The sequence below is a fragment of the Eretmochelys imbricata genome, chromosome 3 (genome assembly GCF_965152235.1).
Source record: "Eretmochelys imbricata isolate rEreImb1 chromosome 3, rEreImb1.hap1, whole genome shotgun sequence".
Lineage (NCBI taxonomy): Eukaryota > Metazoa > Chordata > Testudines > Cheloniidae > Eretmochelys > Eretmochelys imbricata.
In genome coordinates, this window is record NC_135574.1 from 108847277 (window position 1) to 108862567 (window position 15291).

Below are 15291 nucleotides of genomic sequence, written 5' to 3' on the forward strand. Positions count from 1 at the left end.
GTCCGAACAGGAGGTACGGGATCTGATCACTGTATGGGGAGAGGAATCCGTGCTATCAGAACTCCGTTCCAGTTTTCGAAATGCCAAAACCTTTGTCAAAATCTCCCAGGGAATGAAGGACAGAGGCCATAACAGGGACCCGAAGCAGTGCCGCGTGAAACTGAAGGAGCTGAGGCAAGCCTACCAGAAAACCAGAGAGGCGAACGGCCGCTCCGGGTTAGAGCCCCAAACATGCCGCTTCTATGATGAGCTGCATGCCATTTTAGAGGGTTCAGCCACCACTACCCCAGCCGTGTTGTTTCACTCCTTCAATGGAGATGGAGGCAATATGGAAGCAGGTTTTGGGGACAAAGAAGATGATGATGATGATGATGAGGTTGTAGATAGCTCACAGCAAGCAAGCGGAGAAACCGGTTTTCCCGACAGCCACGAACTGTTTCTCACCCTGGACCGGGAGCCAGTACCCCCCAAACCCACCCAAGGCTGCCTCCTGGACCCAGCAGGTGGAGAAGGGACCTCCAGTGAGTGTACCTTTTAAAATACTATACATGGTTTAAAAGCAAGCATGTGAAAGGATTACTTTGCCCTGGCATTTGCGGCTCTCCTGGATGTACTCCCAAAGCCTTTGCAAAAGGTTTCTGGGGAGGGCAGCCTTATTGCGTCCTTCATGGTAGGACACTTTACCACTCCAGGCCAGTAACACGTACTCGGGAATCATTGTACAACAAAGCATTGCAGTGTATGTTTGCTGGCGTTCAAACAACATCCGTTCTTTATCTCTCTGTGTTATCCTCAGGAGAGTGAGATATAATTCATGGTCACCTGGTTGAAATAGAGTGCTTTTCTTCAGGGGACACTCAGAGGAGCCCATTCCTGCTGAGCTGTTTGCCTGTGGCTAAACAGAAATGTTCCCCGCTGAGGGAGGGTTGAGGGGGTAGCCACGCGGTGGGGGGAGGCAAAATGCGACCTTGTAACGAAAGCACATGTGCTATGTATGTAATGTTAACAGCAAGGTTTACCCTGAAAGAGTGTAGCCACTGTTTTATAAAATGTGTCTTTTTAAATACCGCTGTCCCTTTTTTTTTCTCCACCAGCTGCATGTGTTTCAATGATCACAGGATCTTCTCCTTCCCAGAGGCTAGTGAAGCTTAGAAAGAAAAAAAAACGCACTCGAGATGAAATGTTCTCCGAGCTCATGCTGTCCTCCCACACTGACAGAGCACAGACGAATGCGTGGAGGCAAATAATGTCAGAGTGCAGGAAAGCACAAAATGACCGGGAGGAGAGGTGGCGGGCTGAAGAGAGTAAGTGGCGGGCTGAAGACAGGGCTGAAGCTCAAATGTGGCAGCAGTGTGATGAGAGGAGGCAGGATTCAATGCTGAGGCTGCTGGAGGACCAAACCAGTATGCTCCAGTGTATGGTTGAGCTGCAGCAAAGGCAGCTGGAGCACAGACTGCCACTACAGCCCCTGTATAACCAACTGTCCTCCTCCCCAAGTTCCATAGCCTCCACACCCAGACGCCCAAGAACGTGGTGGGGGGGCCACCAGCCAACCAGCCACTCCGCAACAGAGGATTGCCCAAAAAAAAGAAGGCTGGCATTCAATAAATTTTAAAGTTGTAAACTTTTAAAGTGCTGTGTGGCATTTTCCTTCCCTCCTCCACCACCGCTCCTGGGCTACCTTGGTAGTCATCCCCCTATTTGTGTGATGAATGAATAAAGAATGCATGAATGTAAAGCAACAATGACTTTATTGCCTCTGCAAGTGGTGATCGAAGGGAGGAGGGGAGGGTGGTTAGCTTACACGGAAGTAGAGTGAACCAAGGGGCGGGGGGTTTCATCAAGGAGAAACAAACAGAACTTTCACACCGTAGCCTGGCCAGTCATGAAACTGGTTTTCAAAGCTTCTCTGATGCGTACCGCGCCCTCCTGTGCTCTTCTAACCGCCCTGGTGTCTGGCTGCGCGTAACCAGCAGCCAGGCGATTTGCCTCAACCTCCCACCCCACCATAAACGTCTCTCCCTTACTCTCACAGATATTGTGGAGCACACAGCAAGCAGTAATAACAGTGGAAATATTGGTTTCGCTGAGGTCTAAGCGAGTCAGTAAACTGCGCCAGCGCGCCTTTAAACATCCAAATGCACATTCTACCACCATTCTGCACTTGCTCAGCCTGTAGTTGAACAGCTCCTGACTACTGTCCAGGCTGCCTGTGTACGGCTTCATGAGCCATGGCATGAAGGGGTAGGCTGGGTCCCCAAGGATACATATAGGCATTTCAACATCCCCAACAGTTATTTTCTGGTCTGGGAATAAAGTCCCTTCCTGCAGCTTTTGAAACAGACCAGAGTTCCTGAAGATGCGAGCGTCATGTACCTTTCCCGGCCATCCCACGTTGATGTTGGTGAAACGTCCCTTGTGATCCACCAGAGCTTGCAGCACTATTGAAAAGTACCCCTTGCGGTTTATGTACTCGGCGGCTTGGTGCTCCGGTGCCAGATAGGGATATGGGTTCCGTCTATGGCCCCACCACAGTTAGGGAATCCCATTGCAGCAAAGCCATCCACTATGACCTGCACATTTCCCAGGGTCACTACCCTTGATATCAGCAGATCTTTGATTGTGTGGGCTACTTGCATCACAGCAGCCCCAACAGTAGATTTGCCCACTCCAAATTGATTCCCAACTGACGGGTAGCTGTCTGGCGTTGCAAGCTTCCACAGGGCTATCGCCACTCGCTTCTCAACTGTGAGGGCTGCTCTCATCTTGGTATTCATGCGCCTCAGGGCAGGGGAAAGCAAGTCACAAAGTTCCATGAAAGTATGCGAAAGTTTCGCAGCCACTGGGAGTCGTCCCAGACCTGCAACACTATGCGGTCCCACCAGTCTGTGCTTGTTTCCCGAGCCCAGAATCGGCATTCCACAGCATGAACCTGCCCCATTAGCACCATGATGCATGCATTGGCAGGGCCCATGTTTTCAGAGAAATCTGTGTCCGTGTCCTGATCACTCACGTGACCACGTTGACGTCACCTCCTCGCCTGGTATCGCTTTGCCAGGTTCTGGTGCTGCATATACTGCTGGATAATGCGTGTGGTGTTTAATGTGCTCCTAATTGCCAAAGTGAGCTGAGTGGCCTCCATGCTTGCCTTGGTATGGCGTCCGCACAGAAAAAAGGCGCGGAACGATTGTCTGCCATTGCTGTGATGGAGGGAGGGGCGACTGACAACACGGCTTACAAGGTTGGCTTCAGGGAGCTAAAATCAACAAAGGGGGTGGCTTTACATCAAGGAGTATTTCAGGCAGGACTTCACGGAGGGTTCCAATAAGAAATGGTGCACCTAAGTTATTGTTCTTATTGGAACAAGGAGGTTAGCCTGGCCTCTGATTGATACATGGCTAGATTTACCTCACTGCACCTTCTCTGTGAGTGACTGTAGTGTGACCTAGAGGAATGAGTCCCCTAGACGGGGACGGGGGGAAGCAAATGAGTACAAAACAAATCTGGTCTATTTCTTGTTTTGATCCACTCCAGCTATCTTTTACATCTTTGGCTAGCAGAAGACGGTGCAGAAGGACTGCATGCCATCCACATCTCATGGCTCCTCGGCAGAAGATGGTACAGTACGACAGCTAGCCATCCTCATCTCTTGCCTGCCCGGCAGAAGATGGTACAATACGACTGTTGGCCATCCTCATCTCTTGCCTGCCCGGTAGAAGATGGTACAGTACGACTGCTAGCAATCCGTATCGCCTGCCTGCTCACCATAAGACGGTTCAATAGGACTGACTGCAGGACTAAAGAGAATGACCTGGTCAAGTCACTCCAAATTTAGTCCCTGCGCCCATGTCTGCCCAGGCGCTCCCAGCTGACGTGGCCAGGAGCACCTCGGACACGACGAGGACGGCTACCAGTCGTACTGCACCGTCTGCTGCCAGAAGGAAATGGGTTGCTGCTACTGTGTAGCAATGCCGTACCGCGTCTGCCAGCACCCAGGAGACATACGGTGACGGTTACCTGAGCGGGCTCCATGCTTGCCGTGGTATGGCGTCTGCACAGGTAACTCAGGAAAAAAGGCACAAAACGATTGTCTGCCCTTGCTTTCACGGAGGGAGGGAGGGAAGGGGGGCCTGACGATATGTACTCAGAACCACCCGTGACAATGTTTTAGCCCCATCAGGCATTGGGATCTCAACCCAGAATTCCAATGGGCAGCGGAGACTGCGGGAACTGTGGGATAGCTATCCACAGTGTAACGCTCCGGAAGTGGACACTTGCCTCGGTACTGTGGAAGCACTCCACCGAGTTAATGCACTTAATGCACTTAGAGCATTTTCTGTGGGGACACACATACTCGAATATATAAAACCGATTTCTAAAAAAACGACTTCTATAAATTCGACCTTATTCCATAGTGTAGACATACCCTATGGTACTCAGCCACTGGAGTGCTCAATCATAACTAGGGATACCCGATAGCAACTGTGAAAAAATGGGACAGGGGTGGGAGGTAATAGGCACCCATACAAGAAAAAGTCCCAAAAAACAGGACTGTCCCTTTAAAAATGGGACATCTGGTCACCCTAATCATAACCAAATGCAGGGGTGACCCTATCCTCCTTTTGGACTCAGGCACCCATCAGGCACCCATCTGGGTCTATATGGTGGCCTCTGAGTAATTGGAAGAACCCACACAGACCCAAGAAACTTACCAGACATCAGAAATGCAAAAGACTAGATGAATGAGGTAAAAACCTCACATCGTGCCTGTTCAGGGTAAGCACAGGAGAAATATTACCAAAAAGAAATGTGCCCTGCTAATGGCTACTGCACCATATTTTCATACCTGAATAATCCTTTCCCTATAAAAAATGGAACACTATATAAGGAACCATCCTGTAATACTCTTTCCATTCCACTAGTACCTCAGGAGGATGTTAAAGAGCAGCTACTGATGTTAGACATTTTAAAATCAACAGGTTTGGATCACTTGCATCCAAGAGTTTTTAAAGACCTGGCTGAGGGACTTGCTGAACCATTAACGTTGCTTTTCAATAAGTCTTGGAACACTGGGAAAGTTTCAGAAGACAAGAAAAAAACTACTGTGGTGCCAATATTTTAAAAGGGTAAACGGGATAACCCAGGTAATTATAGGTCTTGTGCTCAAATAAAAATATCAATTTAGTTGATAAAGGTAATAGTGTTCATGTAATATACTAAGATTTCTATATGGTGTCTGACTTGGTACCACACAACATTTTGATTAAAAAACTAGCATAATACAAAATTAACATGGCACACATAAAATGGATTCAAAGATGGTCAACTGATAGTAACTGTCAAATGGGAATCATCATCAAGCAAGTGTGTTTTTAGTGGGTCCCTCAGGGATCAGTTCTTGGCCCTACACTACTTAATATTTTTATCAGTGAGTTGGATGAAAACATAAAATCATCACTGATAAAGTTTTCAGATGACATAAAAATGGGGGGAATGGTAAATAATGAAGAGGACAGGCCACTGATACACATCGATGTGGATCGCTTGGTAAGGTGGGTGCAAGCAAATAATATGCATTTTAAAATGGCTAGACATAAATGTATACATGTACGAACATAGAATGTAAACCATACTTACAGGATAGTGGATTCTATTCTCAATCAAGGGTAACTCTGAAAAAGATTTGGGGCTTATGGTCAGTGTTCCCTCTAATTTTTCTCATACATGTGCGGAATGAATTTTGTTATATGCACCAATACGGAGGTGATGTGTGACACATCACCTTCATATCAGTGCACATAACAAAATTAATGTGTTGGGGGTGGGGCTGAGGGGTTTGGCGTGTGGGGGGGAGCTCAGGGCTGGGGCAGAGGGTTGGGGTGCAGGGGTGTGAGGGCTCTGGCTGGGGGTGCGGGCTCTGGGGTGGGGCCAGGGGGATGAGGGGTTTTGGGTTCAGGAGGGTGCTCCAGGTCTACAGTGAGGAGAGAGGACTCCCCCCAACTCGCTCCCTGCAGCACCACCTGGGCTGCGGGGGAGGGGCGCCTCTCCCCGCTGTGGCAGCCCAGGGGCTGGAGCCTCAGGATAGGCGCCCCTCCCCCAGCCCCCACAGGTCCAGGCCAGGGCTGGGTTCAGGGAGGGGCACCCCTGGCATCACAGGTCTGGGTTGGGGCTGGCAGGGGTGCTCCACAACAGATCGGGCTGGGCCGCCTGGGTCCAGGCCGAGCCGCCCCTGCTGTGGCTGGATCCAGGCTGCACCACGCTGCCCCGGCTACGGCTGGGTCTGAGCCACACCGCCACGGCAGGTTGGGGGCTGGGCTAGTTTGGAGCTGGGGGAGGACCACCCCTCCCCCGGCCGCGGCAGATCCCAGGGTGGGCTCCCTGAGCGCCTGTGCGGTACTAAATATGCTGCTGCACAGCCGTGCAGCTTACAGGGAACTTAGGTCATGGTGAATAATTAGCTGCACATGAGCTGCCTGTGTCACACTCTGGCCAAAGGAGCTAATGTGATCTTTGGAGTTATAAACAGGAATACTAAGTAGGAATGGGGAGGTTATTTTACCTCTGTATTTGCCAATGGTGACACCGCTGCTGTGTCCCGTTCTGGTGTCCACAATTCGAGAAAGATGTTGGTGAATTGGAGAGGGCTCAGAGAAGAGCCACCAGAATGACTAAAAGACTAGAAAAAAATACCTTAGAGAGTGAGGGATTCAAAGAACTCAGTCGATCTATCTTATGAAAAGAACATTAATGAGTAACTTGATTATGGTCTATAAGTATGTACAGGAGCAACAACTATTTGATAGAGGGCTTCTCAATCTAGCAGAGAAAGGTATAACCCAATCCAATGGCTGAAAGTCGAAGGCAGACAAGTTCCGACATGAAATAAGGTGTGCATTTTTAACAATGAGGGTAATTAACCATTAGAACAGAGGGGGGAGCTGCAGAGGAATGTTTTGGGGGGTAAAGCTGGGGCCCGGGCCAACCCCCGTGGGATGTGAGGAGGGAGCACCACCCAGCTCCACTCCTGGCCTCGCTTCCAGGGCCCTGGCTGCCAGCCTAAGCACCCCTGCCCCATCTGTGGTCCCAGCCGAGGCCCCCTGACCCCATCTATGTCCCCCCTCTCCCACAGCTGCAGCCCCGTTCCCAGCCTTGGCTCTGGGGGCAGGGTGTGGATAAGAGCAAGGGGGGCACAAGGTAAAAGGTTTGGGGACCACTGCATTAGAACAATGTACCGAGGGTCATGGTGGATTATCCATTACTGACAATTTTTAAATCAAACTTGGATGTTTTTCTAAAAGATCTGCTCTAGGAATTATTTGGGGGAAATGTTACAGACTGTGTTATACAGGAGGTCAGACCAGATGATCACAATGGTCCCTTCTGGCCGTAGAATCTATGTATCTATTCACCAAAGGACTGCACAACACCCTGATTCTGGACCACCTTCACCTACAATATGGTAAACTTGCTCTGTGATAGGCAAATAGGCCATTGGAAGGGAGGAAGACTAGGGAAGTGCTTTGTAATGGACAGGTACTGTGAGTGCACTCTACTGGTTGTAAGCACCAAGAGAGAGAAAGAGACCACAAAACCACCCATGGAGAACACTACTCAACGGTCCCCTGCCCACAAAAATCAGCTCTGTGCAAAGTGCAGTGAGTCACCAGGCAGCTTTGCTCTCAAGTTGTTCAAAACAACGAAACCAGCTCCGATAATAGAATTTAAGCATAATGCTAGCTTCACTGGGGGCAATAGAAAAAGGTCTCTGCTTGATATACAGAAAGATACAATGGTCACCTTGATTCTGTTTATCCCAAGGGCCAGGACTGGGCTAAGATCAGGTTGAAAAAATCAATAATATTTGAGACACAGGAACAGCAGCCTATGCCACTGCCCCAAACCAAGACACCACTGATGGGCAGCAGCTTTGTATACAGGCTTCTGTGATGCAAACCAGACTCTCCTGTTTGCTTCATGACGTGCAGCAGCAGAAAAGTTGTCTGTTATCTAGAAACCACTGCTTCTTTGTAGGTTAGATTAAACAAAAGGGACTGTGCTCAGTGGGTAGGGTGTTATATGAGGTTGAGGAAGTGTGTGTGTGTGTGTGTGCATGCATGTATGCAACCAATGGACAAAAGCATAGTGACTGGGAACCAATAGGGTTCTCTCATTGGAGGCTCTGAGCATAGGGATTGACCCTAAGTATAAAATAAGATATATGTTGAATGACATACCCCCAAAAACATGGAGGTGTAGGTTACTACCCCTATTGCAACACCCCTCTGCCTACATCTTGCTTTGCAATTGCAAGGCATCCTGCACTCCACTTCCCCTTTACACAGCAGCCCTGTAATTATAACTAGAGCTGGACATGACATTTTTGACTAAACTAAATTTCAACAAAATATGCTGTTTTTTGAAACTGAAACATTTTGGGAGACATAATGGTTTCAAAAGGTTTTTGAGTCCAGGATGGACAGAATGAGAGAGAGACTCTGTAGCTGGATGGTGATGGAACTGTCCTGGGATATGCTGATTTGGAGTGATATGGGACAACGAAAACTACTGAGTCAGGCAGAATCAGGGTCCCCCAGGGTATGTCTATACAGCAAGCAGGATTCCAGGACAGTAAGTCTCAGAACCTGGGTCTATAGACTCAGATTCACAGGGCTTGCACTATGGTGCAAAAAATAGCAATGTAGGAGCTTGACCTCGGGCTCTGAAGCTCACCCTCCTCCCCAGAGCTCCAGCCCAAGCCTGACTGTCCACGCTGCCATAGTATAAGCCCGAGTCTGTAGACTTGCTCCTGTGGGATCTGGTTTGCTGTGTAGATGTACCCCTGGTCAGTACCTATAACGTGTCTCACACACTCTCCCTCTTTTTATCGCGTGTGTGTGTGTGAAAATGTTCTAAAGGTTTTGTTTTCATTCCAGTATGGAAGAAAAACAGATTCTGAAACCTTGAAAGTTGATATGAAACAGAATTGTTCTCTTCCAATAAGCTCCAATTATAACAAACACACTAAGATACTCAGTTTCCAGCTGTGCCATACTTTGCTGCTCTGACGGTATTCACAAGTGAGAAATTGTGCTGATTGAGACTGTGGTGGGGCGGTGCCCCACCCTCCTGAGAGGAAGGGCTGAACCAGGCCAGAGAGGCTGCGCAGACCCACAGCCAATCAGAGAAGGACTGAGGAGAGCCAGTCGGGGCGGGGGAGAGGCAGCCAATCAGGGCCGGCATAGGCCCTATATTAAGGCTGGCTAGCAAAGAGCAAGGCAGTCTCTCCCTGGTGGGCAAGGGAGGAGAACTGGCTCTTGAGCTGAAAGGTAGTACCTTGGCCAGAGCAGTGTTGGGGAAGAGCAGAAGGAGCTGGGGAGCTCTGGCCAAGGAAAACCCCAGGCTGCTGGCCTAGATACCAAGGGCTGGGCAGGTGCATAGAGCTGAAGGGGAAGCAACCCAGTGACAATAGCAGGGGAGGGAAGGAGGGTGGGTAGGCTGCTGCTAGAGGGTTCCTGGGTCAGGATCCAGAGTAGCGGGTGGGCCTGGCTCCCCCCCTACCCTCTTATGCTACACCTGGCTGAAGAGGAGCGTAGCTGGATCCAGGCTGTGGCTGGTCCCAGCAACAAGGGGCTAGACTCTGAGGCTGCAGCTGGCCACTACAGCAAGTGCAGATTGTGGACTGCTGATAACACCAAACCCCTGGAAGGGGGCTAGTCTGGAGCAGTGAGCACTGCTGGAGGGCAGTGTCCTGAAGAGGATGCTGCTGAGCAAGAAGCAACATAGGTCCAGATGCCAGCAGGGTGAGAGATGGATGGGACACCACCAGCAGAGGTTGATCTGCACTGGACAGACCTAATTTGCTGAGATCCCAGCAGGAGATGCTGCAGTGGTGAGTCCTGAACCCCATCACAGAGACCCTACTGCACCATTTGTCATTTGTATTATTATTGTCATTGTTTATATGGCTGTAGTGCCTAAAGCCACCTACCAGGTCAGGGCCCCATTATACTAGGGATCATATGAATATATAGTAAATTACAATCCATTCCTCAAAGAGCTTACTGTATAAAAGACACTATGTAATAGTTGGATGAAACATCCAAATGTTATGGGGAGGGTAACAAAAGGACAGGGTAAAGAAAATAATAGGAGTCTTTGGTATAGACTAGCTGCCTGTACAGTCCCTAGCCAATCATTTGCATTAATCACAACTCTCCACCTAACTCACTGCCCCACCTGTCCATATTCTCCAACCACACTCCTGTATGTTGCTATATCTTTGAATCAAGGAGTCCACTTGGGTCATGATCTCTGCTGGCTGCTGTGTGATCTGTGAAGGATGGGTTTAGCTCTTCAGTGCTGCTTCTGTGTCATGATTTCAGATACCTCTACTTACTGGTCCATTTACACCCTCTCTAGCTACCACTCAGCTTTTAATTCCTGTCCTCACTTGTCTGCAGAAGACCATCAGGGTCACCAGGAGTCTCCAATAGTCCTCAGGCTCTCCCCCAAATAGTCTCCTGCCCCAAGAGAAGAGAGAAGAATCCCTCCCCAAATTTACCCTGTTTCCCTCCCTAGCATTCATTTGTTCCCTAATCTGACACTTCACCAAAGGCAAGATCTCTGCAGGGCCACCCAGGGCACATTGCTGCAGCACACTCTCCAATAGCTGATGCCTGTGGTGAGGCAGGACAGGAGACAAGACACTCTGAGACAAGCCTCCCATTTCTATATGTATAACAAAAGGTATCATGGTTACCTTTAGCAGACTCCAAGTCTGAAGGAAGCAGGGTGGATTTGATTTAAATCATCAATTCAGGAAGACGCTATTTAATCATGGATTTCTACATAAAAGTGCATTCTTGTTGGTGGTTATAATACATATTCTTCACAACTCAGGGGTAGATGTAGGCTTCATTTTTAGAAGGTACACACTGATGGTGCCCCTCATAAGGATTTATGGAAATAGTCTTATAACATAACTGGAATGTTCTGATACATATGCCATGTAACATATTTATGTAAAGGTTATGATCTACTGAATCTATTAATCCTATTTGTATGCATGTATCATTTTTGTATTCAAAGTTATGAATATTGGCCCTGTACTGGCTTGATTACTAAATAACCTTAGTAGAGCATTTGGTCAGTTCCTGGAGAAAGGAAATGGCAAAGTTAAGTGCCCAATCAAGAAGCACTTAAGGAACAAGGCATCTTGGAATGCACCGATCCACAAGTTGTCTTGGAGACATTCGATACCATGTGGGCAATGGCTTCTGCCTGTAAAAACTGAGTCATGCATGGACATGTGACTTGCCCAGGTGACTCCAGAACTCCATCTTGGAGCTGGACTTTGCACAGGAGAAAGGAGGGGGGTCTCCACCCCAAGAGTCTATTTAAGCCTGTGGGAGACCCCTCCATTTTGTCTTCAGCTGGCTAAGGAGATGGGTATCCTTGGAGGTGGAGAGGCTGAAAGAAACTGGAACAAACAGTAGTAACTACAGGGGGTGTGAGTGATTGCTGGACCCGGACTAGAAGGACTTTAGTCTGTAAAAGGAAGCTTACTGGAACTGGTGAGGTTTTGTCTCTAGTCATGTCTATTAGACATAGACATGCGGGTTTTATTTTGCTTGGTAATTCACTTTGTTCTGTCTGTTACTACTTGGAACCACTTAAATCCTACTTTCTGTAATTAATAAAATCACTTTTTTTACTTAACTCAGAGTATGTATTAATACTGGGGGGAGGGGGAGACAGCTGTGCATATCTCTGTTATAGAGGGCAAACAATTTATGAGTTTGCCCTGTATAAGCTTTACAGGGCAAAACAGATTTATTTAGGGTTTGGACCCCATTGGGAGTTGGGCATCTGAGTGTCAAAGACAGAAACGCTTCTGTAAACTGCTTTCAGTTAAGCCTACAGCTATTAGGGGATGTGGTCAAGACCTGAGTCTTGGTTTGCCGCAGGCTAGCAGGTCTGGCTCAAACTAGGCAGAGTACTGAAGTCCTAAGCTGCCAGGGCAGGAAAGCAGGAGCACAAGTAGTCTGGGCACATCAGGTGGCAGCTCCCAGGGGATTTCTGTGATCCAACCCATCATGCACACTATACATTTTTAAAAGTATTTTGAAAACTTTTCAGATCATTCATTTTCTGATATAGCTGTAAAACTGATTATTTGGCATTTCATTTAGCAAAGGTAATTGAAACAGAGTTCACATCCCAATGACTTCATAAATATCTCCAATTCAACAGATTAATAATTAATTGGAAGATTTTCTTGCCATTTTGTATTAGGCAGAGAACATCACCAGACAGACATTTTAAATTGTTTTAGTTAAGTAAAACAACAATGTTATGTATTCTGGAGTTTTCTTCAACAGCAAACATATAACTAACAAAACAAGCATGAATTTTTGAATTTGAACATTCAAGTTTTTAAAATCAGGTTGGTTTTTGTTAAAATTGTTAAATGAAATTAAAACAAATTAAGTCTATTTTAGTTAACCTAGCAGAGATAATTAACGTGAGAAACTTAAAATATTGGCTTCTGCGAAGTCTGTCGTCTTCACCTTCATTTTCCTGTTTTTTCATAATCTGGAAAAGAGAAACTCTTCTGCTTTTTTCAGGTCCCAAATGATCTTTCAATTTGGAATGAATTAGTCCAAAGGAAGAAAATATTCTTTCTACACTGGCAGCAGAAGCTACTGCTGTTAAAAGTGAGATGGTCACTTCAACAGTCTCTGAATCCAAGTGCTTAAGTGACTTCCACCACTGGTGTGACTTTCTTTAAAACATTATCTGGAAACATATATATTGAATGGTTCACCCCAAGCTCTGAAGTTTAATATAGTTGGTATTATGGAGGGGTGATTGCTGGAGGTCCATGTCATAGTCAACTCTTCAGCAATTAAGGTTTGATCCTGGTACCAAGTATTGAATGTTCTCAAGAAAATGAGCTTGAGATGGTGGTGCTTGTCCCATTTTTATTTTTTTTAATGCTTGTAATTTAACTCTATCTCTGCATATTTCTTTTTAAGATCTCTCAATTCCTTCCAAATTTCAACAGCATCAGTAATAAAACAGCTATTTCTCTGCATTTTGTTCAAGCCTACAGAAATAGGCTTCAGGGTACTTGGCATGTGTTCAATATTGGGCTTAAGAGAAATATTGAGAACTTTGGCTGTGACAGTGCCATCTGTTTTTTTTCATGATTTTGTTCAGAAACTGTCATCAGATTAGGCCAGTTCTTGATATAGTGCTCAACACAGTCCACTACTGAATTCCATCGCACATCTTGTGGGAGAATTTGCTTGGTTCCTCCCACTTCTTTCAGAGCAGGTGCTGCATAGTGACTTGTTACAGAAGTAATTTGCAATTTCAACAACATTCGCCTTTACTTCAGGAACACTGAAGTCATTGGCTAGGAGGTGCATCAAATGAGCACTGCAACTGTATGTTATTAGCTTGGGACTCACTTCTAAATTCCTTCTCTTCCTGGATACATTTGCAGCATTGTCTGTGACCAAGCTGCATACTAGACATGAGAATTTTTTTCACAGCTTGTTATAGCTTTTACTACTGCTACTTGTAAGTATTCTGGTGTGTATGCATTTCCTGATGTATCAATTGTTTCTGTAAGGAAGATATTCCCTTCTTTTGTCATACAAGCGCATACAACAAGATCATTGTGGACATTGCTCCATCCATCAACACTCAGGTTAACAATTTTATCCTCTAGACACTTTGCACACTACTCAATTTCTCTTTCATACACTTTATCCAGCAATTTACCTGCAACACCTGCTCTGTTAGGTGGACTGTATCCTTGTCTTAATGACTGAACCATGTTAATGAAGTGAGTTCTCAATCATAAGGAAAGGAGAGTTTGTTACATAAACAACCTGGGCAATTTTTTCTTCAATTACCTCTTTTTGTAATCTGCAGTTCTTATCACAAATTTATTTATGGTTGTATCTTTTTTCTTTTTGCTACAGGTGATATACTGTGGCTATGTGACATACATGATGTGACTGAAACACTATCATTGGCAGATAACTCTGAAACTATAGAAAATGATGGTGATCTTGAAGGTGGATAGTCTTCAGAATCCTCTGATGGATTCTCCTAAACAAATAAGTCAATGTAGTTATTTAATTATTACCATACTATTCATTTAGTATTACTCAAGGCATTCACTGCCACTCTGTACTACTTTAAAGGTGAAATTGTAAATGGAAGATGTGTCTATTTCAGCTATTTTTATCACAACTGCATCTAAAATTATATGCATTTTTTTGCTCAAACATGAGAGTTCAAGAATAGTAGGAGGACCAGCAGTCCTTAAGAAAGAAGTATGAAATAAAAGTGTACCAACCTGAAGATCTTGCATGTTCAGACACGTTGCTTTCATTATCTTCAACACAACTTCCTCCTGAGAAGGAACACTTCTCATAATGTTGTTTCATTTAGGCAACCAGGTCTTGCACTTCTTTGTTGCACTGTTTGCATCTTGCACGCATGCCTATCTTAACCACAGGTAGAGGAACTTAATTAAAATATTCCCAAACTGGGTCTCTCTTTATGGGCTGCTGCTGTTATAGGTTTCCCCTCTAGTGAGAGAATGGTATGGTGGATTTCAAATCAATGAAGGCTACACTCAGACTTCTGGAATATGCTGCTCAAACAGTTTCACTTTTGTTTCTACTGTCTGTCCCCTCCCTTCTCACACTTATCTCCAGACTTCTTCTCCTTGTCCAGATCTATTCCACCCCCAACAATCTTCTATTCATTGAAACTTTGCACCCTTAGAGATATTCTGTGACACAAATTTTCAGAGGGACAATAGGGCTGAGGTCTCTTATTTCTCACTCTATATATTTTAAAACATTTTTGCTGTTATATCTGGAGAGACAAATCCACAGTTTGAGAACTGCAAAACTAAGCATCTCTCATGGTATCTTCTAGACTGACCACTGAGTCCTATTGGATAGATAGAAAGATTAACCTAAAGAATCTATACAGAAGCCCCTGGACCCCCATAAGATTGGGTCCCTAATCCATGAACTATTGGAACTCATTTACAAAACTTTTCCTAATCATTACGTGAATATATTGTCTCATACTATAGAATTAGAATTTATAATCCCTATTCCATGATATATCTTTGAGCTATAATGTATCTTTCTTTAGATAGCTTTTCCTCAAAAAGCATTTTATAAAAAAATTGATTTTTTTATTTAAAAAATCATTGATTTTTATCTACCTGAGCAGGAAGATCATTTTTTGAAAGGA

At 45.8% G+C, this 15291-nt stretch overlaps 1 protein-coding gene across 1 annotated transcript in view; it reads right to left on the reverse strand.

Annotated features, from left to right (window-relative positions):
• The window catches only part of FUCA2 (alpha-L-fucosidase 2), a 39695-nt gene extending 25093 nt beyond the window's left edge, over positions 1 to 14602 (reverse strand). Inside the window, exons 1-3 of the mRNA XM_077813152.1 lie at positions 14375 to 14602; positions 6560 to 6676; positions 5638 to 5672 (exon numbers count right to left, since the gene is read on the reverse strand). The gene's annotated coding sequence lies outside the window, so the exon portion shown is untranslated. The remainder of the gene's footprint in view (positions 1 to 5637; positions 5673 to 6559; positions 6677 to 14374) is intronic.
• Positions 14603 to 15291: the final 689 nt, after the last annotated feature.